A 27,840-nucleotide genomic window follows, 5' to 3' on the forward strand; every position below is an offset into this window, starting at 1 on the left:
CGTGTACGATGACTAACGGATTATCTTGACGAGAGACGTACATTCACGAGGGATAGATAATCTTCCCGAGGCAAGGGAGTTAACTGACTATAAAAGTCCAGTTTCCATCATTACAGAACAAGGCTGGAATTTCCAGTCTCGATCGTAGCGCCACCGATGGGTATTACACGTTATGTTCCTTCAATGTCCCACCAATTGATCGATTAGATTCCAACTCTCATATCACTTGCATTTGCTTCAAACAAAATAGCGGCGCCCAGTCAAGAGGACCGAATGGATAATCAAGATCTATATTGTAATAGAACGGGTCTTACCCAGCAAAGTGCATCAAATCATTTGAGCACCTTGATTAAAAACATGAAAAGATTTGGAAAATATCTGTTGACGCCCAGTTGAAATCTGCACGTTGGAATCCATGTCGTTTACGAACTGGATGTCTAGTTCGTTACGCGATTTTGATTGGACTGTGCATAGACTTGTTAGTCTAGCCAAAATGTCACTCCGGAATTCAAGCCTTGTTCGGCAAGGGTGGAAACTGGACTTTTATAGTCAGTTGCCTCCCGTTTCTTGGGAAGATGGGGAACCGATAATCCATAATTCCAACTGGTGGTGTAGCCTAGTGGGTAATGCGTTCGCTAGTATCATCGTAGGCCCGGGTTCGACTCCCCATTGGGGGACAATGTGTGAAACCCATTTCTGGCGTCTGCGCCGTGACATTGCCCAAATATTGCTAACAGCGGCGTAAAGGAATACTCACTCACTCAGCCATTATGTAATAATATCACATGCTGACTTGACTATGTACTAGGCGACATGCAACCATGCAGGGGGTTGTACACACTGAAAGTTATGGTTACAAACAGGTGACGACTGCCGTGAAGCCGAATGATCGTCCCCCAGCTGAATTACTTTGCTCGTTTGTCAATTCTTTTTTTTATTTCATTTCATATATCATGTAATTAGTTCAGTCAGAATACAAGGGGGGATTTGGGTGTTTTTTTCCGTTAGTCTGCAATCTCAGACCAATCTGATTACACAAACAAAAGTCAATGCATCTGGGAAATAGCAAGTCCGTCATTAACATTTTCACAATTCACCATAATTGCATTTCAAACGACATACAGGCAAATATAAATGTCACTACATTTGGGGTTAGAAGGAAAATGTTCAAGATTCTTGTAAAGGTCGCTTGCACATTGATAAACTGGTTCCACTGTTGAAACGCGGCGCTATCTTTTAGGTAGACAGGAGCCCAGTCGACCACACTGGATGCAACGCAAGTTTAAAGTGCCAGCCTCACGGGTATATATAACTTTGCAGATTTGGATAGATATTAACATCGTTAACGCAAACATCGAAAGCAGCGCGCAAATTTGGTTAGTTTGCCTTTTCAAAGGCAGAAACGAAAATACAGCGGAGGCGGCTCCATATATGGTCTTGTTGGTGTGAGTGAGTGAGTATGGTTTTACGCCGCTTTTAGCAATTATTCCAGCAATATTCAAGCAATATCACGGCGGGGGACTCAAGAAACGGGCTTCGCACATCGTGCCCATGTCGGGAATCGAACCCGGCACTTCGGCGTGACAAGCGAATTCTTTAACCACCAGGCTACCCGACCGCCCCTGGTCTTGTTGGAGGACATTGCCTCCAAAATTACACGCTTGATCGCACCCCCGACAAGCCCACCCCTCCGTTCGCACTCTAGCAGGCATGAACATGAGTGGGATTAAAGTATTGAAATATACTCCTCTTTCTTTCAACAACGAAAATGTGACAAAGGCCATTAATATCTCAAATGGAGTTCACTATTCTGTGAGAAAACAATGTGCGAAACATACTATTTTTTCAATTGCGTTTATTGTTTGCGTTTCGGTACTTTCATTTATTTTGTTGTGAGACTATTCTGTGTTTTAAAATATTCGCTATCTGTGTATAAAAATGATAAAGCATCGATCGTACTTACTTCATTCCTTTTCCCGGTATCCTGATCACAACTTTCCGATATGTCCGACTCTAACTGTGACTGTTTCGAGTTATCGAGGGGGTGCACGGGCGGCCCAGTCGTCTAAGGCGCCGCAATTCGCTGTGCAGAGTTGCGTCGCTTGGGCACACCAGAAACCTATGATTGTGGGTTGGAATCCCGGTTCGCCCCGATTATGTTTCTAGGTTTGTCAGCACCATACTCGTGGGGTAAACGTCTGAGACCTGCATCACTTCGGGCTTTCCTCCCACATTAAGCTGACACGCCGCGAAATAACTGGAATACTCTTAAAAGCGGCGTTAAACCCAGCTCACTCACTCACTCGAGTTATCAAGGAATGTGAATGTTTCTCGGAAGATGCTGATTTTGGAAGAAGTATAAATGTTCCCCACCTTGGACGCATGTATTACATGCGATAGTATGATAATATATTAGTATATTTTCCGATTGTGGGTTCGAATCCCGGTTCGCCCCGATTATGTTTCTAGATTTGTCAGCACCATACCCGTGCTCGTGGGTTTCACCGAAGTGGTAAACGTCTGAGACCTGCATCACTTCGGGCTTTCCTCCCACATTAAGCTGACACGCCGCGAAATAACTGGAATACTCTTAAAAGCGGCGTTAAACCCAGCTCACTCACTCACTCGAGTTATCAAGGAATGTGAATGTTTCTCGGTAGATGCTGATTTTGGAAGAAGTATAAATGTTCCCCACCTTGGACGCATGTATTACATGCGATAGTATGATAATATATTAGTATATTTTCCGATTGTGGGTTCGAATCCCGGTTCGCCCCGATTATGTTTCTAGATTTGTCAGCACCATACCCGTGCTCGTGGGTTTCACCGAAGTGGTAAACGTCTGAGACCTGCATCACTTCGGGCTTTCCTCCCACATTAAGCTGACACGCCGCGATATAACTGGAATACTGTTAAAAGCGGCGTTAAACCCAACTCACTAGTATATTTTCCCAAAATCACAACATCCCGTTGTAGACTTGAAAAAACACGACTAAGAAGACGCGACATGTCATAGACTCTGTAAATCCGTGTCACTTGCTAACGTGTCACATTACACTGTACACGTGGCTCAGTGTTTTGTGACACCTGGACTGACTGCTGGCATACATTATGCAACAATATACTGCAGCTCCATGTTGTCTTGAGATGAGTTACTGTAGATGAGAAAAATACCGTCCTAGTTAATTATCACCAATTGGCTACAAAGAACAATCGATGTCTGTCTTAATAACGGCACGGATTGAGGGTGTGAGTGTGGATGGAACCCGCGCCCCTTAAAATTCAAGAGGAAAATATCACCACCCACTATCCATGCTCGTGACATACATGGAATCCACACCAGTGTTATATATACAACACAGGTCTCCCAACATCTATATGAAACAATCGCTTATATTCTGCACGTGACTGGTGGTAATATCCAATCACCTTGCAAGCAGAGCCGGCCGTGCTAATTAAGCCACGCCTCCTCGTCGCGCTTTTAAGATTCGTTTGGGTTGTGACAAATACAGACTTCAAAATACGGACTTTTAATTAAACGCAACAACGCTAACTTTTTCTAACGTTTTCACACCTTTTCTCGGCCATCGTATTGTACATCATACTGGATAATATACATAATTATGTAAGAAAAAAAGTATTACAATTTTTCATGATACTTGCACGCACTCGGAGATAAGTCGCATGAACAAGTTAATCGAATGTTGGCGTCGTTAGGATTATGCAGCTGCACACTACTTTTTCTCTCCCAGATCGATGATCTGCTCCCAATAGACTCTTTTCATTTTTACCCAACAAAAGAGATGTATGTATACATGTAAGAACTCGCCGAATTAACATGTTTGACTCGATTTTGTTTAAGTCCTTTTTTTCTGTTTATCTTAGCCTTTGATCTAGCACAGGACTTACGAACAAATATTTGAAATCGAGAAAGTATATGGACACCCGACCATGTATTAAAGTAATGCAAGCATGGTGGACTTATGAAGGTTTAGTGGATCAATAAACGAAAGCTTTCGTCGCAGCGTCATCCATTTCATGGCAGACGTACTTATGACCTTGAACTTCGGGCTGGAAATGAGAGTAGCCTCCCATGGATGAAATGGACAGTCGTTAGAAATGTCAACTTCTGCACCTCTGCAATCTTTTGTCGTTTATCTGTGGTGGTTCGGTATTGGTGTAACAATCATTACAACAAATGTCATAACATCCGTCTGCTCTTCGTGTGAAATCAAACTGTAAACACGTCTCGGGGGTTCTCCTCTACTGCACATCTTCCGAGATAAGGGAGTTAACTGACTGTAGAAGTCCAGTTTCCACCTTGCTGAACTAGGCTGGAATTTCCAGGCTCGATCGTAGCGCCATCAGACCCTTCTATGTCGCTCCTATTGACCAATCAGACTCCACCTCTCATATCATTTGCATTTGCTTCAAATAAAATGGCGTCGCTCAGTGAAGAGGATCTGATGATAATCAAGACCTATGTTGTAAACGGGTCTTACTTCGCGATGTGCATCAACTCACGTGAGCACCTTGATAAAAACATGAAAAGATTGGGAAATATCTGTTGACGCTAGGTTGTCGGCATGCATGCTTTTGAAATCCTGCAATCGACCGAAATTTGCATGGTAGTTTTGTGAACCCAAAATATACCTCCATAACTCGAGCCTAGTCCTGCAAGGGTGGAACCTGGACGTTTCTAGACAGTTCACTCCCTTGCCGAGAGAAGATGTCCACTGCACTGAACCGAGTTTGATTTAATATGAAGCTACATTTTCCAGTTAAAAGCAGATGTTTCTAACGTCCTGACATTTGAGGTTGAAAAGTACAAGCATGTTTTCATTCTGAATCTTATCTATTTTTACTTAGCTCGCAGATAGCTGCGCACTTTATTCTAAGATCTCACACTGAGCTAAAAAGCTATTGACGAATCACCTTCTTTGAACTTAATATTCATACGCCTAAAATATATCACTGGCGTCAATTATTCAACGTTAAATTTAATTAGCATTTAAAAGAATAAATTAAAACGCTCGCCGTGGTTAGATGCTGTTCAAATAAAAACTCGTGTATGTCATAAAATATCTTAGTTGCTTTTGCTCGTTAGATACTTTTCGTACACACCCGCCGTAATATAAACTAACCAATGGGGGATGGTGTCGCTTTAACTGACCAATCAACATTGACACTCGCTGGACTGCATACTTGCAAATATCGGAAGAATATTACACGCTTTCTGTTCATCGTCACGGATACTGTCTGCATATTACGCACTTGATTGGCACGAGTGGGTCCCTCGTCTATAATCGCTGTGCAGAGTTGCGTCTCAAACTGGGGTTCGAATCCAGCATTCCCCTTTATAATGTTTCTTGGTTTGTCTGTAATTAAGCTCGTGCTTTCGGGTTCCTCCAAAGTGGTAAATGCCAACGACATGCGCCGTCTCACATAAAGGCGACTTCAGTGACAGAAGTACTTATTCCGTATTCACTAACACAATACTTGAATTTAATAAACTATTTTTTACTGTCGTTCACTCGAAATGTGACTTATACATGTATAGTAATGTCATATTGACTCTGAGGGACATCAATTTCCTTGACATAATACATTGGTGTGAAGTAGTAATGCATTGTTACAATGAGATCGTCTAAAAGCCAGCATTTCTCATGTGTTAAATGTTTTGAGCAATGATCATATATGCATCTGTTCGCTGTTGCAGTGTGTCCAAGAGAGGTAACTGTGTTTCTCCAGGGCCGTACATAGTCCTTGACCGAAATGAGCCAAGCGCTAGCTGCGGAAACACTACTCTGAGATCGATACCAGCTCGTGGAATCATCACTGTCTCGCCGACACACACAGTAGGCTCTCGTCTCTCTTCGAAGCATTACTCCCTCTACCTCGTCGCTTCGGATATACCTAACTTGTATTCGCGGGCGGCACACATCAAAGGAAACCTTCGACAGGTGCATGTCAGGTAGGTGGAAATATGTCTTGCGGGAAGTGCATGTGGAAACTGAAGGCTAACAAACTTGGATATTGTTGATTTAATCTGTTTTTGGAAGTATTTCACAGCGGCAAACGAGAATTGTTCTTTTCGAAACAGGTAAAGTGTTTCAATCCATATTAATTGTATTTGTTAAATATGATCAGAATCAACCAATTTTGTGTATGTATGTATTGAAATGATAATAAGACAATTCAGACACATCTCCGCAGTATTATCTTTGATGGAACCTTTTCTCCTCATGACCGTCTCAGGAAATATGTACATTAAACATTTATAACGGAGAAATCCATCGCGGTTTAATTATTGACGAGTCAGAATTAAAACTGAAGATCCTGCATGTTCATACAATCCCAGATTATCGCAACTAAGAAGTGTATCGATATTTTTTATTATATTTACCGATCTAACATTTCCCAAGATGTCTTTTACATACACCCGTATGTTTCTTGGTTTTGTTTGGTTGTCTCAATGAAATATTCACACTGCCGGGAGAGCATAGTTGACATCTAACTGACTGACATTCAGTGTTGAGATGAAGGAAGAACATGATCCAAAGACGCTACACGAGTGAATATTTAATGTTATAGTTAGCCGTGTATCTGCTTCACACATTGTCGTCTTTCTTTCAAAGGTAAAAATGTAGGCAATTTCAAAGCGCTATGTGTTGCTAAAATACAAAGGTTATTGGGTTTATGATTAAAACTTATGTTATGTCACATATACTATCATAAATCCTTCAACGCTGGTAATAGCTAACGTTTACCCTTATAGTGGCAGATCGGGAAGATATTTTTGGGAAAGTTAAGATCAAAGATGTAGACACGTTTTAACAACTTCAGAACGCTGCTGTGATAATCATGTGGTCAGCTTATCATTGTACGGAAGTTGCTTTGTAGTCCGATTCTCCAATTGCAACTGCGCGAGTTACTTTCATGAGTGAATGGGTAGGTTTTAAGCATCTTTCCGGAATGTTGCAGCTCTATCGCGGCGGGGGACACGTCAGCACACATTGCACCTATCAAACAGAAATGTACTGGAGCGTACTCTTTAGCAACTAGACTATCCCCAATTTACCTCACGGTTTATCCCTGAGAACAAACTGAATTTCACATGAGCATGGGCGAGGTAAAACGGTTTGATCTAACAAAATTATAAGATAGATACACTGTGGGTTACGACTTAGCCTAAACTAGAAAATGTAGTTTGACAAACATAGCTTTTGACTTATTTTACAAAATAAATATTTATCAAAAAGTTTAAAACTGAAAGAATCACTAGAAACTAGGAAACGGCTAAGTAAATCCTCTTTACTGACATCGTGACGTCATGCCATGACGTAATGATGACGTCAGTGAACAAGTGGAAAGTGTAATTTGCTTGGTGTGTTCTTGTTGTTTCATTAAACAAATCCGTATTACATTTCCCAGTATGAGACAAACTTTTGTTGTGCAAATTGAACATTGTTATTTTTATGTATGCAGGCTGTAGAGTTTTATCAGTCTTCACTTCACTCAAAAGTGAGACAATGCAAGCGAACAATGAAGATATAGAATGTTATATCAACATATATAAGACAAATACATGAAACGCGTGCATAAAAAAAGAAAATGTCACCTTCAAAAGTTTTAGATATCTGCGCTGTGTTGATATTAATATCTCTTTATGAGATTGTTATTTTTCGATTTAATAAAAGTGATGACTTTATATTTATAAATTGAACTGAAAGAAATGTAGAAAAATGGTCACAGCGTGTGATGTTATAAGTGGAGACAGGTGACAACCAGGTAACGCTAATAGCCTTCGCCGGAGCCACTTGATAACGCGTTGAAGTCGGCGGTCTGTACATGGTATCGGCTTGATAACGTCAAGCTTTCAGCTTGTATCCAGGAAGCGGAGCTAGCATACAACCGGCGTGGAGATAAAAGCAGTGAAGCACCAACACGTCTAAAGATGAGTTAAAGTGGAAAGCCATACGGAAATATTGGCGGACAGGTCAGTACTGAAAGTTCCAGTGGACAGCGCCTCAATCGCGACTTGAGACCGATCGTCGTCCTGTAGATAGCTGTGATATATATAATATTGGAAATTGTCTTGAAAATGGCGTCAGGCTTCTTAGGGATTTGGCCATACTCTGGATGCCAATCGGTTCTCAAAGTAGCTATTCTAGAGATCAGGATCTACCAATACCTTGAGAACTTGTCTTCGACGGAAAGACACCAGTATTCGACTAGCAGACATCCCGGGGCGGGGCTGTTCTCCGCACACAAGGAGCAGAAGTTAACCATTGAGATCCTTGTCTGGAACAGACAGATACCAGTACTCAGCAGACATCCTTGGGGCGGGGCTGTTCTCCTAATACAAGGAGAAGCTGTGAACCTTACAACCAACTCGTGGACAGTCAGGCACCAACAACTCAACCAGTAGACTTAAGAGCTGTTCGCTAAGGATTTTGGTCAGGCCAAAGCATGGTTTCCTTCCAGAATTTACCGATCTGTTCATTCATGGGACGCCATGGGGACGGAAGTGATAATGTTCTTGGGGGATAAATACTATTTCCGCAGCAGACAACGAAGGACTCCTGGTAGGGTTAAGAACGTGGACCGAAAGTGGTTTCGTTTTGAGGTGATGAATACCATTTCCGCCACAGACTGGTAGGGAAGTGAACTGGGGCCTAAATATTAAGTTTTGCCTGTGGTTTTGGTGTCTGGCAATAAGAACAGATAGTATTTTGCTGAAGTTAACTATTTCCATAAATTCTTTGACTGATCGGCATTTTAGAAGTTGGTGAGTAAATAAGAACACAAAAGTTTATGAAAACAACGTCTGGTTCTTACACCGTTACCAGTTTGATGACTGTGTAAGAATCTATATCGAAACGTTGCTAAATGCAATAAACCAGAAGGTGTTATCCATAAAATTATTTCTTTGGGTGAATATTGGAATTTGTATAATAGCTTGCCGTTCATTGCTATAGACGTTCACGTGTGCGTTATCAGTTGAGCCGACCGCCTCCGTGGTCTAGTGGTAGAGCGTCCGCCCGGAGAGCGGAAGGTCCGGGGCTCGATACTCGGCCGCGTCATACCAAAAGACGTTAAAAGATGGTACTTGTTGTTATCCTGTCTGGTGCTCAGCATAAAGGGGCTAAAACTAGGACTAGTCGGCTCGGAGTCAGTATACCGTGTCTGATTGGGGTATTCATGTTAAACGGCACATGGTATCTCAGTGAGCTCGCACTGTAAATCGGCATCAGTCCGGACTAGTACAAGCAGCCACACACACACATACACACTAGCATGCACGTCGCTATATAAGTGCAATAATCTTGGACGCGACGTTAAACCCAATTTTACCTCATGATCACCTATCAGTTGAACTACAAAGGTTAACAAGCCAAGTTCACTCGTTACTACTTGGATAATCTGACCATCGGAGGGTACAAGCTCACTCCCTCACCAATAACCGGTGTAAACGATGTTGAAATCTGCTGTACCGTATATCTTTTTTTTCACTCTGTGTGGATGCGTATCATTTGTTACAAACTGATTTAAGTATATGCATATCGCCTGGTTTACAACATTGTATCTATCAACAGTTAGGGTATACAATATGAGTGAGTGAGTGAGTGAGATGGCTGTACGCCGCCTTTAGCAATATTCCAGCAATATCACGGCGGGGGACACCAGAAATGGGCTTCAAACATTGTACCCATGTCAGGAATCGAACCCGGGTCTTCGGCGTGACGAGCGAACGCTTTAACCACCAGGTTACCCGACCGCCCCGTATACAATATGAAGTGAGTGAACATGGTCAATGAGTATGTGAGTGGGTGTGTCATATGGTTTTATGTCACTTCTAGCAATATTCCAGCAATAACAAGACGGGCAAGAGAGCACGAAGACGCACCGCGGACAGAACGCACAAGAAGGTTATACCTTTATTAACACCACATCGCTATAACAGAATATATAATAATTAGACGGATTTGAAGGAAAACAAGGGCCGTATTTCGCCTACTTTTGTAGGTGACCCTATTCTTAATGTACAATAGACGTGTAACTCCTGCACAGAAAGTCATTATGGATTGAGGCAAATGAATTAATGACATCGTTTTGGTAGGCAATGGCAAGTTATGATTAATCTCTGGTCGCGATATAGACTATTTTACACTAAAATCGAATTGCTGTTTTGGTCCCTAATTTATTTAATAAAACGTCGATTAATTATATATCTGTTATGTTTTATCTGTCTCAGCATGAATTAAGTTCAAATTCTTATGAGTAAAACATGTTCCCGAGGAACATTTATGCACGACAAAGATCACAGTAATGGGAAATTCATTTCAATAGAAGTGTTCAGTATTTGTCGGTCACTTTGTTTTTGTCTTTAGATGTTTTCTGCTTGTGCCAGATAAAGTTAATAAGTTCTGCCTCTCGCCAATGCCTTGATTTAAACTACTGTAGATTAACTGCACAATCAATACCTGCGTACTCAGACGTACTGTGAAATTGTAGTTTGTTCCAAACGTCGTGCTGTGAAAATTAATGACCTCTCTGAGTTAACTGTCGGACTATGTTTAATGATTCGATGTTTAAACGCATTACTTCCGCATGCATTACAAAGTCGTACTTTGTGTGACTGTGTGCCAGTTGTTAAAATTATAAATTAATCTGGGCAACGATTTGCAAACGATTTATTCAACTTTAAACGGTTCAGGTCCTTGAATACTTATGTGTTTGTTTTTCTGTTGGAGTGAGTGAGTGAGTGAGTGAGTGAGTGAGTGAGTGAGTGAGTGAGTGAGTGAGTGAGTGTGGTTTTACGCCGCTTTTAGCAATATTCCAGCAATATCACGGCGGGGGACACCAGAAATGGGCATCACACATTGTACCCATGTCAGGAATCGAACCCGGGTCTTCGGCGTGACGAGCGTACGCTTCAACCACGAAACTACCCGGGCAACCCCCCCCCCCCCCCCCCCCCCACACACACACACACACACATACACTACACACACACACACATGCCCCAGCCCGTCCCCCAGGAAGAATTGAAAAAGAAGGTCCTTTCGTTTCAATTAATTTTTGCGTTAATGTCTTGGAATTACGATGGTGGCAGCTCTTCAATTGCTGTTTGCGTTACTGTATTGGAATTACGATGGTGGCAGCTCTTCAACTGCTGTTTGCGTTACTGTATTGGAATTACGATGGTGGCAGCTCTTCAGTTGTTGTTTGCGTTACTGTATTGGAATTACGATGGTGGCAGCTCTTCAATTGCTGTTTGCGTTAGTGTCTTGGAATTACGATGGTGGCAGCCCTTCAATTGCTGTTTGCGTTAGTGTCTTGGAATTACGATGGTGGCAGCTCTTCAATTGCTGTTTGCGTTAGTGTCTTGGAATTACGATGGTGGCAGCTCTTCAATTGCTGTTTGCGTTACTGTATTGGAATAACGATGGTGGCAGCTCTTCAATTGTTGTTTGCGTTACTGTATTGGAATTACGATGGTGGCAGCTCTTCAATTGCTGTTTGCGTTAGTGTCTTGGAATTACGATGGTGGCAGCTCTTCAATTGCTGTTTGCGTTAGTGTCTTGGAATTACGATGGTGGCAGCTCTTTAATTGCTGTTTGCGTTAGTGTCTTGGAATTACGATGGTGGCAGCTCTTCAATTGTTGTTTGCGTTACTGTATTGGAATTACGATGGTGGCAGCTCTTCAATTGCTGTTTGCGTTAGTGTCTTGGAATTACGATGGTGGCAGCTCTTCAATTGCTGTTTGCGTTAGTGTCTTGGAATTACGATGGTGGCAGCTCTTCAGTTGTTGTTTGCGTTACTGTATTGGAATTACGATGGTGGCAGCTCTTCAATTGCTGTTTGCGTTAGTGTCTTGGAATTACGATGGTGGCAGCCCTTCAATTGCTGTTTGCGTTAGTGTCTTGGAATTACGATGGTGGCAGCTCTTCAATTGCTGTTTGCGTTAGTGTCTTGGAATTACGATGGTGGCAGCTCTTCAATTGCTGTTTGCGTTACTGTATTGGAATTACGATGGTGGCAGCTCTTCAATTGTTGTTTGCGTTACTGTATTGGAATTACGATGGTGGCAGCTCTTCAATTGCTGTTTGCGTTAGTGTCTTGGAATTACGATGGTGGCAGCTCTTCAATTGCTGTTTGCGTTAGTGTCTTGGAATTACGATGGTGGCAGCTCTTCAATTGCTGTTTGCGTTAGTGTCTTGGAATTACGATGGTGGCAGCTCTTCAATTGTTGTTTGCGTTACTGTATTGGAATTACGATGGTGGCAGCTCTTCAATTGCTGTTTGCGTTAGTGTCTTGGAATTACGATGGTGGCAGCTCTTCAATTGCTGTTTGCGTTAGTGTCTTGGAATTACGATGGTGGCAGCTCTTCAATTGCTGTTTGCGTTAGTGTCTTGGAATTACGATGGTGGCAGCTCTTCAATTGTTGTTTGCGTTACTGTATTGGAATTACGATGGTGGCAGCTCTTCAATTGTTGTTTGCGTTAGTGTCTTGGAATTACGATGGTGGCAGCTCTTCAATTGCTGTTTGCGTTAGTGTCTTGGAATTACGATGGTGGCAGCTCTTCAATTGCTGTTTGCGTTACTGTATCGGAATTACGATGGTGGCAGCTCTTCAATTGCTGTTTGCGTTACTGTATTGGAATTACGATGGTGGCAGCTCTTCAATTGCTGTTTGCGTTACTGTATTGGAATTACGATAGTTCCTGTTCTTCAACTATTGTAAGTCTACGTTGAAATATAAGATTTACGATAGTCGCAGCGCGTCAACATCTAGGAGTTACTATAGTCGCATCTCCTGTGACGGGTGCCACTGGTGGGGCAGGATACGCTCACCTTTTCGCTAACACCTGGTTTCATCACTATGATATGAGTCGATATCGTTCAATCGATCCTGCTTTATGCAGAGATTTCTGTTGGATATGGAAAGGGTTTTGTCACTTTATTTAACTATTGTAAGTCTATGTCAACGTATGTGAGTTACGATGGTCGCATGTCTTCAACTATTGTAAAGTCAACGGTACGGTATGGGATTTACAATAGTCGCGGCGCTTCAGCTATTGTACATCTGAGACTACGTTAACGTATGAAATTTCAACAGTCTCAGCTCTTGAATTGTTGTTTGCTTTAAAGTATTGGAATTACGATGGTGGCAGGTCTTCAGCTATTGTAAGTCGACGTTAAAATATACGAGTTACGATAGTCGCATCTCCTCAGTTATTGTTTAAGTTATGAATGGAATTGCGAGAGTCGCCGCGCTTCAACTATTATAAGTCGACGTTAAAATATAGGAGTTTCGATAGTCGCAGCTCTTTAACTTTTGTAAGTCTACGTTAAAATATAGGAGTTTCGATAGTCGCAGCTCTTCAACTTTTGTAAGTCTACGTTAAAGAATAGGAATTACGAAAATCGCAGCGCTTCAACTATTGTGAGGTTTGGGAATTCGTAGCACTTCAACCATTGTAATACACCATCAACGATAGTCGCAACGCTGACACTATTTTGTGTTTCAGTGAGATAGGTAATGCGGTAGATGAAGTCATATAGATAAAGTGTTCGTTCATCAAATTAAGCTGGAAGACGGGCACGACTTTTTTATGTGAAGAAACGTGCACCATATTGATGCGTACATATTAACATGTTTTCGAGCCGAATAATATAATTTTGTCCATGTTTGCTGCCACTTTCTTCACGAGATGTGTCGTTGATAATACAAGTACATTGGAACAATGTCGATATGTCCTATTCTGATGTTGCTTGGATATTGATAAACGGCGTAAAACCAATAAACTCACTCAATAAATATTATTCTATCCTGTAACACCACTGTTACCCAATAAATAATAAATAAAATAAAATAAACAATGCGCTGGAAACAAGCATCTTACCATACAACTATATACTATGTTAGCAATATTCCAGCAATATAACGAAGGGTTATACTAGATATATTAGACAAGAGAAAGGACAAAAATCTTAATTGCGATTGTTCTAATGGAACCTCAGGTGTATCGTAAAAAACTATTGACAAAGCGATTACAGGTAGTCGTATGCTTGCCATACGATGGGGCAATATGCTCACTCAACTCTCATACATATCTGTTCTAATTGTCCAGCTATTGAGCTCAAGAGTAGGATTGCTGAACGATATTTGAATGCGTTTGCGAAGGAAGGAAAGCATCATGTTTCCTAGGTTAAGATAACTGATCCCAATGGTGATGAACTCTATTGATTGGGCGACATATGCCGTGTTCGAGAAAGAATTAATTAGAATAGGTTATCTTGGACGAGCTTTTATGGTCTTCTCAACGAGCTTTCGGGGTTCAATCAAGTTGCCCTTAGAGTCAAGGTATTGTCTCGACAGATTTGGATACATTGTAAACAATTATGTTCAGCCAAGGCACACCCCGAGGGTTACTTATAACAATAAAACTGAAATAGGTGTAGTCCCGTACACTGACACATACGTGCTACTGAACTGTGAAACGAATGCATCACTGAACACTAAAAGAGTCACATCTCTGAACGCTAAAACATACACATTACTGAACGCTGAAACATACACATTACTGAACGCTAAAACATACACATTACTGAACGCTGAAACATACACATTACTGAACACTGAAACATACGCATTACTGAACGCTGAAACATACGCATTACTGAACGCTGAAACATACGCATTACTGAACGCTGAAACATACGCATTACTGAACGTTGAAACATACGCATTACTGAACGCTGAAACATACACATTACTGAACGCTGAAACATACATATTACTGAACGCTGAAACATACGCATTACTGAACGCTGAAACATACGCATTACTGAACGCTGAAACATACGCATTACTGAACGCTGAAACATACGCATTTCTGAACGCTGAAACATACGCATTACTGAACGCTGAAACATACACATTTCTGAACGCTGAAACATACGCATTACTGAACACTGAAACATACGCATTACTGAACACTGAAACATACGCATTACTGAACACTGAAACATACGCATTTCTGAGCACTGAAGCATATGCTTTACTAAAAACTGAAACATACGCATTACTGAACGCTGAAACAAACGCATTACAGAACACTGAAACATACGCATTACTAAACACTGAAACATACGCATTTCTGAGCACTAAAGCATATGCTTTACTAAACACTGAAAGATACGCATTACTCAACACTGAAAGATACGCATTACTCAACACTGAAACATACGCATTACTGAGCACTGAAGCATATGCTTTACTAAACGCTGAAAGATACGCATTACTGAACACTGAAACATACGCATTACTGAACACTGAAACATACGCATTATTGAGCACTGAAACATACGCATTACTTAACACTGAAACATACGCATTACTGAACACTTAAACATACATAGCACTGTACACTGAAACATCAGTGCAACACCTCACACTGTATGTAGCGCCGTACACTGGAGCGTATATAATCCTGCACACTGAAACATATGTAGGCCTGTATACTGAAACATTAATGACCTCTGAGACTCTACTGTCCGACAATGACTCGATGTTTGAACACATTTTTCCGTATGTAGTACCGTGCACTAAAACATAATTATGTAGTGCTACACGACGACCCATATGTGGTACCGCGCCCAGCGACGTAGAGGGATGTCTAAATAAGATGAACTGCGGTGATGGAGGTACTTTTCAATATAATCCCCCCAGAGGTCCACACACGTCTGTCAGCGATGGTGGAGTTCCTGGATGCCTCTGGTGTAGAAGGCTTCCAGCTGCTGGTGGAAATGAGTAATTCCTGGTTGAAGGTCCTTCACAGCAGAAACGACGTCTTCAGCATATGCATTGTGCTTGACAGACATTTCTTTCTTCAAGTTTGGGGACAGATGGAAGTATCTGGCGGTGGCAAATCTAGTGACTACGGAGAAAGTCCCATGAGTTCAAATACGCATGAATGCGTACCTGCCAAGGCGAGAACAGACTTGTGCACAGGGGGATTGAACTAGTGGACCAACACGGCTTCAGTGAAAAAGAAAGTACGGGGATCTGTACTTCACTAAGAAAAAGTTATCCCAAATATATAACATCTTTTACACCGTCAGCGAGTTTGCCTTTATATTCTCACGCAGGTGTCTTGGCAAATTAGCATGAGATTGGCCATTAATGGTCTGACCTTTCGATAGGTAGGCCACTCGCATGATTCCTTTGGGATCCCAGAAACCGAGGCCATCACTTTGCCAGCTGGTGGGACAGACTTTGTCTTCTTTGGAGGAATAAAACGTTAGATGTTTCCACTGCTTTGGTTGTTGTTTAGTCTTGACTGATAGTTGTAAACCCAAGGCCCATCCATGGTTACAAATCGCTACTAATATCAGCTGGGTCCGCTTCCAAACGACGTAAATACTCACTGAGAGATGAGGAAACGGGAAGGTTTCTGACCAGAAGCAGTGGAACACAGTCAGTCTCAACCTTTGTAAAGACCAGTTCATTCCTCAGAATGTTCTCAGCTCTCTCATGACATATGCCCAATGTTGTGGCGCTGTGATGGTTGGTGGTACCTCGATCACCCATCATCATTTAATGACTCTTATCAGCCTTCTTCTTAATCTTGGACCATCTTCTACACTGTCTCCTCTCCTCTTGAATTCAGCCGCCTACATCTTACCTGTGGCAGAGGAAGGAACATCATCCCTAAAGTTGACACAATGTCCACATGGATGGCTGTTGGAGCTATCCCTTTCAGTTGGAGACACTTGATTACAGCGCGGTAGCCATTTTGCCTATATTCATCAACTGAGAATAACTTTCAAATGCAGCCAGCAAGAATGGAAAGCGTTGAACGTAATACATGCAAACGTTTAAGGGTGTACTATACATCCTTGGTAGTTTGACGCAGAACATTTCAGACACCGCTCGTATGTAATACTGCGCACTGAAGCATACATGTCGTGTAATTGAGTCAATGTAATATCAAGTCTCATTGGTCAATAGTACAGTTAAATGTCCGTAAGTAACCGAATATGGAGCAGACGTGCCATTGGTTCACTGCATGACTGACGATTGGTCTGGGCACCTTGATACACAATCAGGAAGGTCACTCTTGGGACTAACTGATAAGCATGTTGATACAGCTGGAACCGTAGTCTAACTTTAAGATCGATATTTTAGAAATCACTTTCAGTTTGATTGAGTGTACGTAATAAGAGAAACGTTATCCTGCAGTGATTTCGTCATTTGTAGAAGCCATGTGAAGTCTGGCTCGTCAGACCGTCGCTCCTCCTTTCACATTTCAGATAATATATGACCTTCATGCCAAAACGTCAACCGTCAGAGAAATAAACTGAAGAGCTTAAGTACATCGAGTTTTGTTGTTATGTAACTGAAAATTGAAAGAACGGCTAAATTTTATTTTATTTATCTAACCACCACTCATTCCTGCTTCAGTTTGTAAAACGTAATCTATGGCTGGGTAATTTTGTGTAAATATTAAATTACTTCAATGATGACTGGGTTAAGAAATGAATTTTCAACCACACGTGCACGCCCCTATCATGTTTGAATTGAAAATTTGTGGCGAAAAAGTCAAATTTATTGATTTCTAAAGATAAATGTCTGTGATACCTACCAGCAGTGGTGTATTTTGCGATTTTCCTTTTAATTCTTAAAGGTTTTAAATCAAATTATAGAAGTAGAGTATTCTTTGAGTGCTGAGTATGCGCCAGTATGGTTCATTTCTTGGATATAATATCGCTAATTTTCAATTGAAAATCAAACATAACATACAATCAACTTAGAGGTATAGTTTCTTTTGCTCCCCAGTTTAGCATACTTGACCTCTTCAAAACGACATAACGACCACAGTGACAAGAAGAAATAGTCCATCTGAAGTCAGTGGAAGCTCTAGAATGGCACTAAGAGAGCATGCCGGCAGAGAGCAGTGTGAAGGGTGGAAGTGGCGATTAAGAAATTTGATGCTGTATTGGGAATGGCCCAGACTGATAAATACCACAGCTTGAGGAATGAGCTGTGCAGATCGGGGAAGGCACGGGCCGACGACTTAATCGAAATGAAAGCTTTTGCCAAAAACGTCCACATTCAGTTAACCTAAGGGAAGTTATAACATTGATTAAATAACGTTTGAACAAACACTTTAATTAATCTCGGGGAAATAGACATGCCATCCCCACTCCCTCTGACTGTGAACCTTATAAGCATGTAGTATTTATTTTCACCTGGCTAGAGAAGTACATTTTCTAACTGAAAGGTGTGAACTAGATGTCTTCTGAGCGACATGTCAACTTATACATATGTAAGTTCGAAATGTTTTGCACACGTCACGAAGTCTGAAGATTACGTCATAGCGACGTAAGTACGGACCCTACGACATGTGGTGTTCCTATATATTTCGTCGTAACGACACAAAGAAGGGGATTTCGACTTTCAATGTTGCTGCATACTTCGTCATAACAGCATGAAGAGGTTACGATAGGAAGGGTGGTTTAGAGATTTCAATGTTGCTGTTGATTTCGTCGTAACGATATAAGAAAGGGAGGTTTCGAGATCCTGCTCTCAACGTCGTATGTTTATAAAAGGCAGGGGTCTACATGTCTTAAGTGTTGACTCCTTGATAGAGAAGTAATTGACACTTTCATGTACCACAAATTGAGGAAACGACTCCTCGCAAAAGTCTTCTCGCCGTAAAGTACAAGATTATCCTTGACAAAAGGAACGTCAGTGTTAGCTGACCCACAGTCAATGAGCTTACACACGTATTCCTTAATACCCACTGATTTTGTGAGTGATTCCTAATGCTATCTTGAGATGAAGCAGTTTGTCTGTTCACACCGCGGCTCAAATACGCAGCCGGAGTTTTGGCTGTATTGTTGATGGGTATTAATATTACTGTGCACTGAGATATCTAGGTTTAGAACGTTTTTAACGCAGAAAAGCTTGGTTCGGTTGTTCGCGTCGTAAATAAAAGCGAAAACACCTTTCAATATTCATAAGTAATCTGTACTAAAATAGTCGATCGTAAATTCAGACTATATCATGTGTTTATGAATAACTATCAAATAGTGATGATACCAGATGTTCGTAAAAAGGTGACAACCTTCACAAACACATGCAAAGGCAAGTCAATTGCTCACCTAACCGTCACTCAAGTCACTCAAGTCACTCAGTCTGATCCTAGCATGATTAGTGTGTTTATAAACCAGTTTTTCAGTCAAATTATCAAATGACTGAAATATTTATAAATAAAATAATTTGTAAATTTCCATGTGAATCAGATTTTACAAATTGACTGATTTTACAAATTGACTGTAACATATACTAGTATATGTTAATCACTGAGCTGTATTGATGCCCAATACTAATGTAAACATAGTACTTTAATGAATTTTGCTGAATCGTCAGGCACAGGTCCACTGAACCATGTGTATAATTTCTTGGCATGAACGACTCTGTAGCTTAGAATAGAAAGGATTGAACATAGCCAGAAAAGCATTTGTGTAGTATAATGTCATTTATTCTCCAGCTATTTAATAACAGTGAGCTATTACGTTTTTTGTGTTACACGTTAACAGAAATGTTGTTTTTTTTTATAAATGTTATTCGACAAGCCAGAACATTTGTCAGAACTCTGTTGGGACTAATGTTATTTGACATGCCAGTATGGATATTTTTTTAAATACATTCAAATGCCTACTGTCGAAAACCTTCATCTTCACATAAATTCTCAATTTATGTCTGAGATCTTCCTTTTGACGTCAAGGGTTTGTTTTACTTTATCCAATCAATGCCGATGCATATTCTAAATTGTCATTGCTACTTAGGATATGCTATGCCCGGAATATTTGCATTTGAAATCACATACTGCCACAATAACACTCATACTTTTGACAACATGTAATATTCTTCTCTTTGAACCAGCGTTGCACAGTCAGAATAATAACAGTATTTGTGCTTCAAACATATGCCAAATGTACGAGGGGCGTTCAATAAGTTTTGCAACATGGGCATTTGTGTTTACACAAACAATGTCAACTTGTGGCAGGTGTGACACGTGTCATAACAAGTTCCAGACACATCCATAAGTTAGATGTGATGGCTTCATTCAACTTAGGGTGGTCACAATCATGGATTCTCTCAAACATGAACACTGCGCGGTATAATAGCTCCTTACCAAGGAGGGATGCAAAGCAAAAGAAATCCATGATCGCATGTGTAAAGTGATAGGTAAGGATGCTCCTGACTATTCCACAGTTTGCCGTTGGTCTCTACAGTTTAAAAGGGGTAGGGAGTTCATAGACGATGACCCAAGGTCAGGCAGGCCTTCAGATGCCACCCAACCGGAAACCATTGCTGCTGTAGAAAGAAGAATTTTGTCTGACCGACGAGTGGAAGTATCTGAACTTTCCAGGGAATTCCAGATATCAGTTGGAACTGTTGTAACCATCATTCATGAGGATCTTGGTATGTCCAAGGTATCTGCAAGATGGGTACCTAGAAACCTCAGAGCTCAAGATCGCCATCAGAGAACTGAAAGTTGTCGAGACCTCCTGGATCTCTATACTGCTGATGAAGCCGGATTTCTTTCTCGTCTAGTGACAGGTGATGAAACATGGATCAACCACTGGGACCCAGAAACTAAATTGGAATCCATGCAATGGAAGCACCCCAATACTCCGCCTCCGAGGAAGTTTCGTACTCAACCATCGGATGGCAAGGTAATGGCCACCATATTTTGGGATGCAAGAGGCATATTACTGATTGATCACATGCCACCCAAAACTACAATCAATGGACAGTATTATTCTAATGTAATGAAAGAATAATGCGAAAATCTATTCACACACGCCGTGGGATGTTAAAACGTGGTATACTACTTTTGCATGACAACGCTCCGGTTCACAAGTCGAGAATTGCACAGGCCGCCATATGTGAATGTGGATTCGAACAGTTAAATCACCCACCCTACAGCCCAGACTTATCCCCCAGTGACTATTGTTCCGGCAAATGAAATCTGCCCGAAGTGATGCAGGTCTCAGACGGTTACCAATTCGGTGAAACCCACGAGCACGGGTATAGTGCTGACAAACCTAGAAACATAATCGGGGCGAACCGGAATTCGAACCCACAATCATAGGTTTCTGGCGTGCCAAAGGGACGCAACTCTGCACAGCGAATCGCGGCGCCTTAGACGACTGGGCCACCCGTGCCCCCTCATCTCTTTAAAGACATACACGGTTTATGAAACAAGGCAACTATAATGGCTGTGACCCAAACCGTAACTTCGCATCTACACTGTCGATGGGGACAAAGAAGATAATATGCAGTGAAGTCAGTTATCTCAAAGTTATCTCGAACTCGTCAGGACATTCGAAAACAAATCGCGTTATCAGTAGTTCCAGATAAACGGAGTTTCCGAAAAGGGTTGTTAACATGACGGCACCTCGTCTTAAACGATATATCGAGTTTGTGACATTCGAGATAAACAAGTTTCTCAGCGTTATCATTAAATTTGAAACAGTTTGAAATATACTGACACACCACCGAAACTGCAGGGCAAAAAAGGATATACCGTATTCGACGTAATAAGCGCCCAGGGCGCTCTCAAAATTAGAAAAAGGGGGCTCTTATTAGAATATTACGTTGGTGAAAAAACAGAGTTGAAAGATAAATTTCGTGGTTTATGCTGACAGCCTGAAATGTTAATGTACGAGAGATATATTTTTCTAGAATTTAATTGCCCATAATTAAGGGTGCATATAACACACGAGTGCGTATTGTACGCGAATAAATAAGTCTTGTGAACATTGATCAATCGGAAGGGGTGCTAATTGGGATTGTTCACCAACTTATTAGCAAATACCGCCATGGGCGCTTATTAGAGCGGGGCGCTTATTACGTCGAATACGGTACTTGGAAATTGGATTTGACCGCCATTTTACAAACGATATCAACACGTTTTTGGGATGAAAACAGTCGCCGAAATACTGCATCATAATCGAATAACCATTTCTTGTTTGTTTAATTGTTAGGCACCATCAAATATGGATGGGTGTATACTTTCTTTTCCTCATCAGTTTAAATGTAATTGGACAATTAACACATACGTACAGGGAAACTGATCAATTCGAGCTCATAATTCGATCATTGCTATCAGTTATTTCACGACGTAATCAACATCGATATAATGATACATCGGTACCCTCCTTTCCGGATATATCGGTACAAGGAATATCGATACAAATCGACGGTCCAGATGACTTCGAGTTAATAAGGTTTAATTATGATCCATCGATACCCTCCTTTCCGGATATATCGATACAAGGAATATCGATACAAATCGACGGTCCAGATGACTTCGAGTTAATAAGGTTTCATTATGATCCATCGATACCCTCCTTTCCGGATATATCGATACAAGGAATATCGATACAAATCGACGGTCCAGATGACTTCGAGTTAATAAGGTTTCATTATGATCCATCGATACCCTCCTTTCCGGATATATCGATACAAGGAATATCGATACAAATCGACGGTCCAGATGACTTCGAGTTAATAAGGTTTCATTATGATCCATCGATACCCTCCTTTCCGGATATATCGGTACAAGGGATATCGATACAAATCGACGGTCCAGATGACTTCGAGTTAATAAGGTTTCATTATATACACTCAAGCGACTATTTGTTTCGTTCAGTCTATAAATGTTAAACCAGCGCGAGCAATACCCTGATGTAAAGTGCCCATGCTCCAAGGCTATTTCACACACCAAGCCCTAGCCTTTCTACTTCAGATGTACTGTTTGCATAAAACTAATCTAATAAACGATTTGCAATTTTCTGCATCATCACCGTCGCATTAGTCGTTGACATCGCCCGCTTGAGGAGATACGTAATGATGTGATAGTGGATCTAGGCCAAAGGGGCAGACATGCGCACATGCACTGTGTCAAGCTAAACGCTGAGACTTGTGTTACGGTTTGACATTTTCCCGTATAACCTGATTTCGTTATCTCCCAATGGTCTGTTAATAATTCAGAAGATCATTTAGGGTGAACGAAATGTGATACCTGTGATACCCTTTGTCTGAGAATACCTATAGTTTGGCAAGTTGTATTGGGGTATTGGTTCACTTTGTTGTAATATTCATTATGAGGTAGGGGGGCGGTCGGGTAGCCTACAGGTTAAAGCGTTCGCTCGTCACGCCGAAGACCCGGGTTCGATTCCCGACATGGGTACAATGTGTTAAGCCCATTTGTGGTGTCCCCCCGCCGTGATATTGCTCGAATATTGCTAAAAGCGGCGTAAAACCATACTCACTCACTCATTATGAGCTGGGACATGGTTTGGGGAACATCTTTCACTCTCAGTTACATGGCGTGGGAGAGTCGTGTTTTTTAGAGAGTTAAGTTTTTTCATGACATTATGTTTGAAACAATAGTCTTTTTACAAAATGTTAGATGACGTCACATGAAGAAAAACATTTTACAAACTATATATATATATATATATTGGTGTATTTATTGGTGTGTGTGTGTAAATGTAATAATATATATAAATACAGGTTATAATACATTTTACAAACTATATATATATATATATATACAAATAAATGTAGCAACATAAATAAATACAGGTTATAATGCGATATATAATTTTGGGTTGATAATTAATCTGTATAACTGTTTACCTTTATTCCTATTATTTACCACACACATAAATGAAAATGTCTTTATCACATAATGATATTAAATATTAAATTCTATCATCACAATAGATATCAGTGATATCAATAATCAGTGATTAACAGATCTTCAGCAACTAACGTAACGTACTAACGTAAGAGACGACTAACGGGATCGAGTGGTCAGACTCGCTGACTTGGTTGATGCATGTCTTCGCAACCCAATTGTCAATCGCTGGATTGTCTGGTCCGGGCTCGATTATTTAGAGACCGCCGTCACATAGCAGGAATATTGCTTAGTGCAGCGATAAACAACAAAGCAACCAACCAAAGTCAGTCGGACTGTGACAACAGTCAACATAGTTCCAATTTAAAATTGTCTTTTAGAGAGTGGCATAACTACCATATAGGTAAAAGACATGTTTGTAACTTTCCGAATAATCTCCTTCCGCGGCAATCCATCGGTTCACCCACAAGAGTTATTGCCCTTTTGTCAAGGGAAAGCTACTCTTGTGTTTGGAACGTCACATTTGTTTTGAGTTTGAGTCATAATGTTTCGTAACGAGATTACGAAATGCAGTCAGATATCCCACAGCGACAGAATGAAACAAGATCAAATTTAGGACATATTTTAGCAAAATCCAGATGTATTTCATTCGGGGAAAAAAACCCAAGCCAATGAGGTCTACAAACACAGGTATTGTGAAAAATATCCCTACCGTCCTCGCTGAACTTTTTATCAAAGTTGCCTACACTTAACGAAGGCCTCGACTACGAACATTTTAGACATCGATTGTCGGTACCTCAAACAATTATCTCGATGATGATAACAATTATCCTTGTAAATTGTCCAGGCTCCCGATCGTCAATTTTGACTTGATCGCCGATGAACAAGGACGACGCCATAGTTGTTTGGAAACACTGAAAGTCGCACCTACCTGACCTTTCATATTTTCATATTTATCCCTAAAAGACTCCAACGGATACCGTTTTTACACTTAGGAGATAAACATAAATTTAACATTTGAAACCTCACACTGCACTTCTTAATTCAATTTAGCGCGGTTAAACCTACACGTTACCAAGCTCTACATTGAAAACGCAGTATGTTTATCTCCATTCCACTATGACTAAACAAAACGCGAAGTCTTTGGTGTCAGCAAACCCATTGAGTGAAGCCGTGTGGGTTGAGTGGGTTGTCGCTCTGAATCACCGACAACAGCCTTTAAACAAATATGGCGCGGTATATGCTCAATAAGTTTGATTACACCGTAATACTTCACTCTAACATATGACATCATTACAAGCATATATTCACGGCAACTTGGTAAGCTAGCATGAGGTGGGCACTGCTTAAGAAACTAAGCAAGCTTTTCAAAACTTTCGGTCTACACTGCACGTCATCATTTCGATGTAATATCGCTCATTGTGTCACTCCTATTGACCAATCAGATTCCATCCCTCATATCACGTGCATTTGCTTCAAACAAAATGGCGCCGCCGAGTCAAGACGATCTGATGGATAATCACGATCTTTATTTTAATAAAACGGGTCTTACCCCATGAACCGGATGTCTAGTTCGTTACGCGATTTTGAATGGACTATGCATTGACTCGTTAGTCCAGGCAAAGCGTTACTTCGGAATACCACACCTTGTTCGGCAGGGGTGGAAACTGGACTTTTATAGTCAGTTAACGCCCTTGCTTCGGGAAGATGGACTAAGGGACGCTTTAGACCATTGGGCCACAACTGATCACTGATCTTGATGTGCAGAGTTGCGTCCCTCGGGCACGCCAGAAACCTGATTGTGGGTTCGAATCCCGGTTCGCCCCGATTATGTTTCTAGGTTTGTCAGCACAATACCCGCTCGGGCTTTCCTCCCACATTAAGCTGACACGCCGCGATATAACTGGAATACGGTTAAAAGCGGCGTTATACCCAACTCACTCACTCACTCACTCTCACCACTGGGTGCAAAACAAAATTGTTTAAAATATGTGTACTATATTCAAATGTTTGTTTTGAGTGCATTGTATATTATTTGCAATTTGGTGGACACACACACACACACACACACACACACACACACGCACACACACACACGCACACACACACACGCACACGCACACGCACACGCACGCACGCACACGCACGCGCGCGCACACGCACACACACACACACACACACACACACACACACACACACACACACACACACACACACACACACCTCCACCACTGTGGTCCAGGAGAGAGAATACACACACACCTTCTGGAAAATGAGAACCTATGATGGATTTTTCATAACCACCAGAACTATCAAGAGAAATAAGTAACAAAAAATATATTCCCATTCACGTAAACCAATCCACCCACTGGCGAAAACACCGCCAGACAAGTCCATTGTCGAGAGTGTCGGTTGTTTTTATTGGAAGTAATTTGATATTCGTTTTAGCTTTATTATAATATAGTGACAAAAAACGGAACCTAGATTTCCCTACTGTCAACATTTGGTACGTATGATTGTTCATAATGATAGTTTATAATAGTGGCCACCGAGTAAGTGTCCAATTTTAAAGATGATAAAGTGTCATGGACAATTGACTACGACATTAGAACTACGTAAACATCACAGGCAATTCGTTTTTTATATCTTTTCAGATCATACAAATGGGTTTGTCAAGTGGGCGTGTATTTTAAAGTGGCATCAAATCGTGTCTCGTGCGCTTATCAGCGTTTCATGATGTTCCACAAAGGAACAATGACCCATTAAGTAGTCTGCTTATTCAGAATAGAATAAATATAATATTTCATAACTTAATATAATTGTCCATTTTTGTCTCACGCCCTTTTCAACATTGTACATTGTGTGTGACCTTTGTATATGGCTTGTCTGTTGTATTATCCAGTTGTTGAATTTGAAGATGAATACTCTGTTGTTTGGAATGAAGGGGTCAAACTGTAAATTATGTCTTTGCGACCATACCTTATACCATAGGCAAAGGGAGAACGGTGACATCTAGTCGCGAATTAATTGGGTTCGTTTCTTGTAAAAGCTTGTGTTCATTTCCTACATTTACCCCCAAACAGAACAAACACGCACACACACACACCCGCACACACACACAAACACAACCCCCCCCCCCCCAACCCCCCCCTTACACCCCTAGAGTTAGTCTGTTTGTAAACTGCGATGTGTTTGCCAAGCCTTAGTGCATTATGACGTATGTATCGTCCGGTTGCCTAACACGGCCTGACATTTTATATTGTTTTGCTTTAACCTTGACAGTGCTGAATAATTGATGTTCGTTACAGCACTTTACACAAGCCCGAAGATTCCTTTGTCTGTTTCCACATTTTCACGTTCACATTTAAATCGAGTGGTCATACATTCGCAAACAAAATATTGTTTGATCATCAGTTGAGAAAAGGGCTTAATGTCTTTCCTAATACCGGTTAATTAACTATGGTGTATAATGGAGTCACGTAATGGAATTATGCTCTGTTAAAAACGGGTGAACTGGATTAGAAACAAAGCTAACCTTTCAGCAGGATGTCAGAGACTTCAGAGGCCTTCCTAGATAATGTAACACTACATCGTTGTTTCTTATAAAACGATGGCTGAAAACGCAAGAAGAAATGTCCACACGAGCCAATAGTCTGTAATTGACTTCCTTGATCAGTGACAATACCGATGCAGTTCTTGTAAAGGACACAAACTTAGGTTTCACAATAGAACAGATCAGAGCGTGGATGTGACAGGGTTGTCTAAATTTAAATTACCGATAGTTGTGAAGCAATTAGTACCTGCCACATCCACACAGTTGATCTGTCACCATGTCAACCACTTGCACTGGAATGGCCAAGGAGTGTGGGTACCGTATCACGGCGGGCAGTGACAGAATGGGATCAACTCTGCTAATTGGAACCGATTGTCATCCCATGGAGTGAATTACAATGTCGATAATGTGCCTAATGCTGTGACTCTTCTGTGACCAAGATCATATGGATCTTGTTGACACAGCGGAATAAAGTGGCGAACGTCATTGTAGCTACACAATAAGCATACACATGCTGTGTTAGGAGTGAGCGAGTGAGTATGGTTTTACA

General features: G+C 41.1%; 1 protein-coding gene across 1 annotated transcript in view; it reads left to right on the plus strand.

Moving 5' to 3' along the window:
- Window positions 1-5,845: 5,845 nt before the first annotated feature.
- The window catches only part of LOC124114348 (FMRFamide receptor-like), a 199,400-nt gene continuing 177,405 nt past the window's right edge, over window positions 5,846-27,840 (plus strand). Inside the window, exon 1 of the mRNA XM_046474867.2 lies at window positions 5,846-5,974. The gene's annotated coding sequence lies outside the window, so the exon portion shown is untranslated. The remainder of the gene's footprint in view (window positions 5,975-27,840) is intronic.

This window comes from Haliotis rufescens, unplaced genomic scaffold, assembly GCF_023055435.1.
Source record: "Haliotis rufescens isolate VD_foot unplaced genomic scaffold, xgHalRufe1.0.p SCAF_4, whole genome shotgun sequence".
Taxonomy (NCBI): Eukaryota; Metazoa; Mollusca; class Gastropoda; order Lepetellida; family Haliotidae; genus Haliotis; species Haliotis rufescens.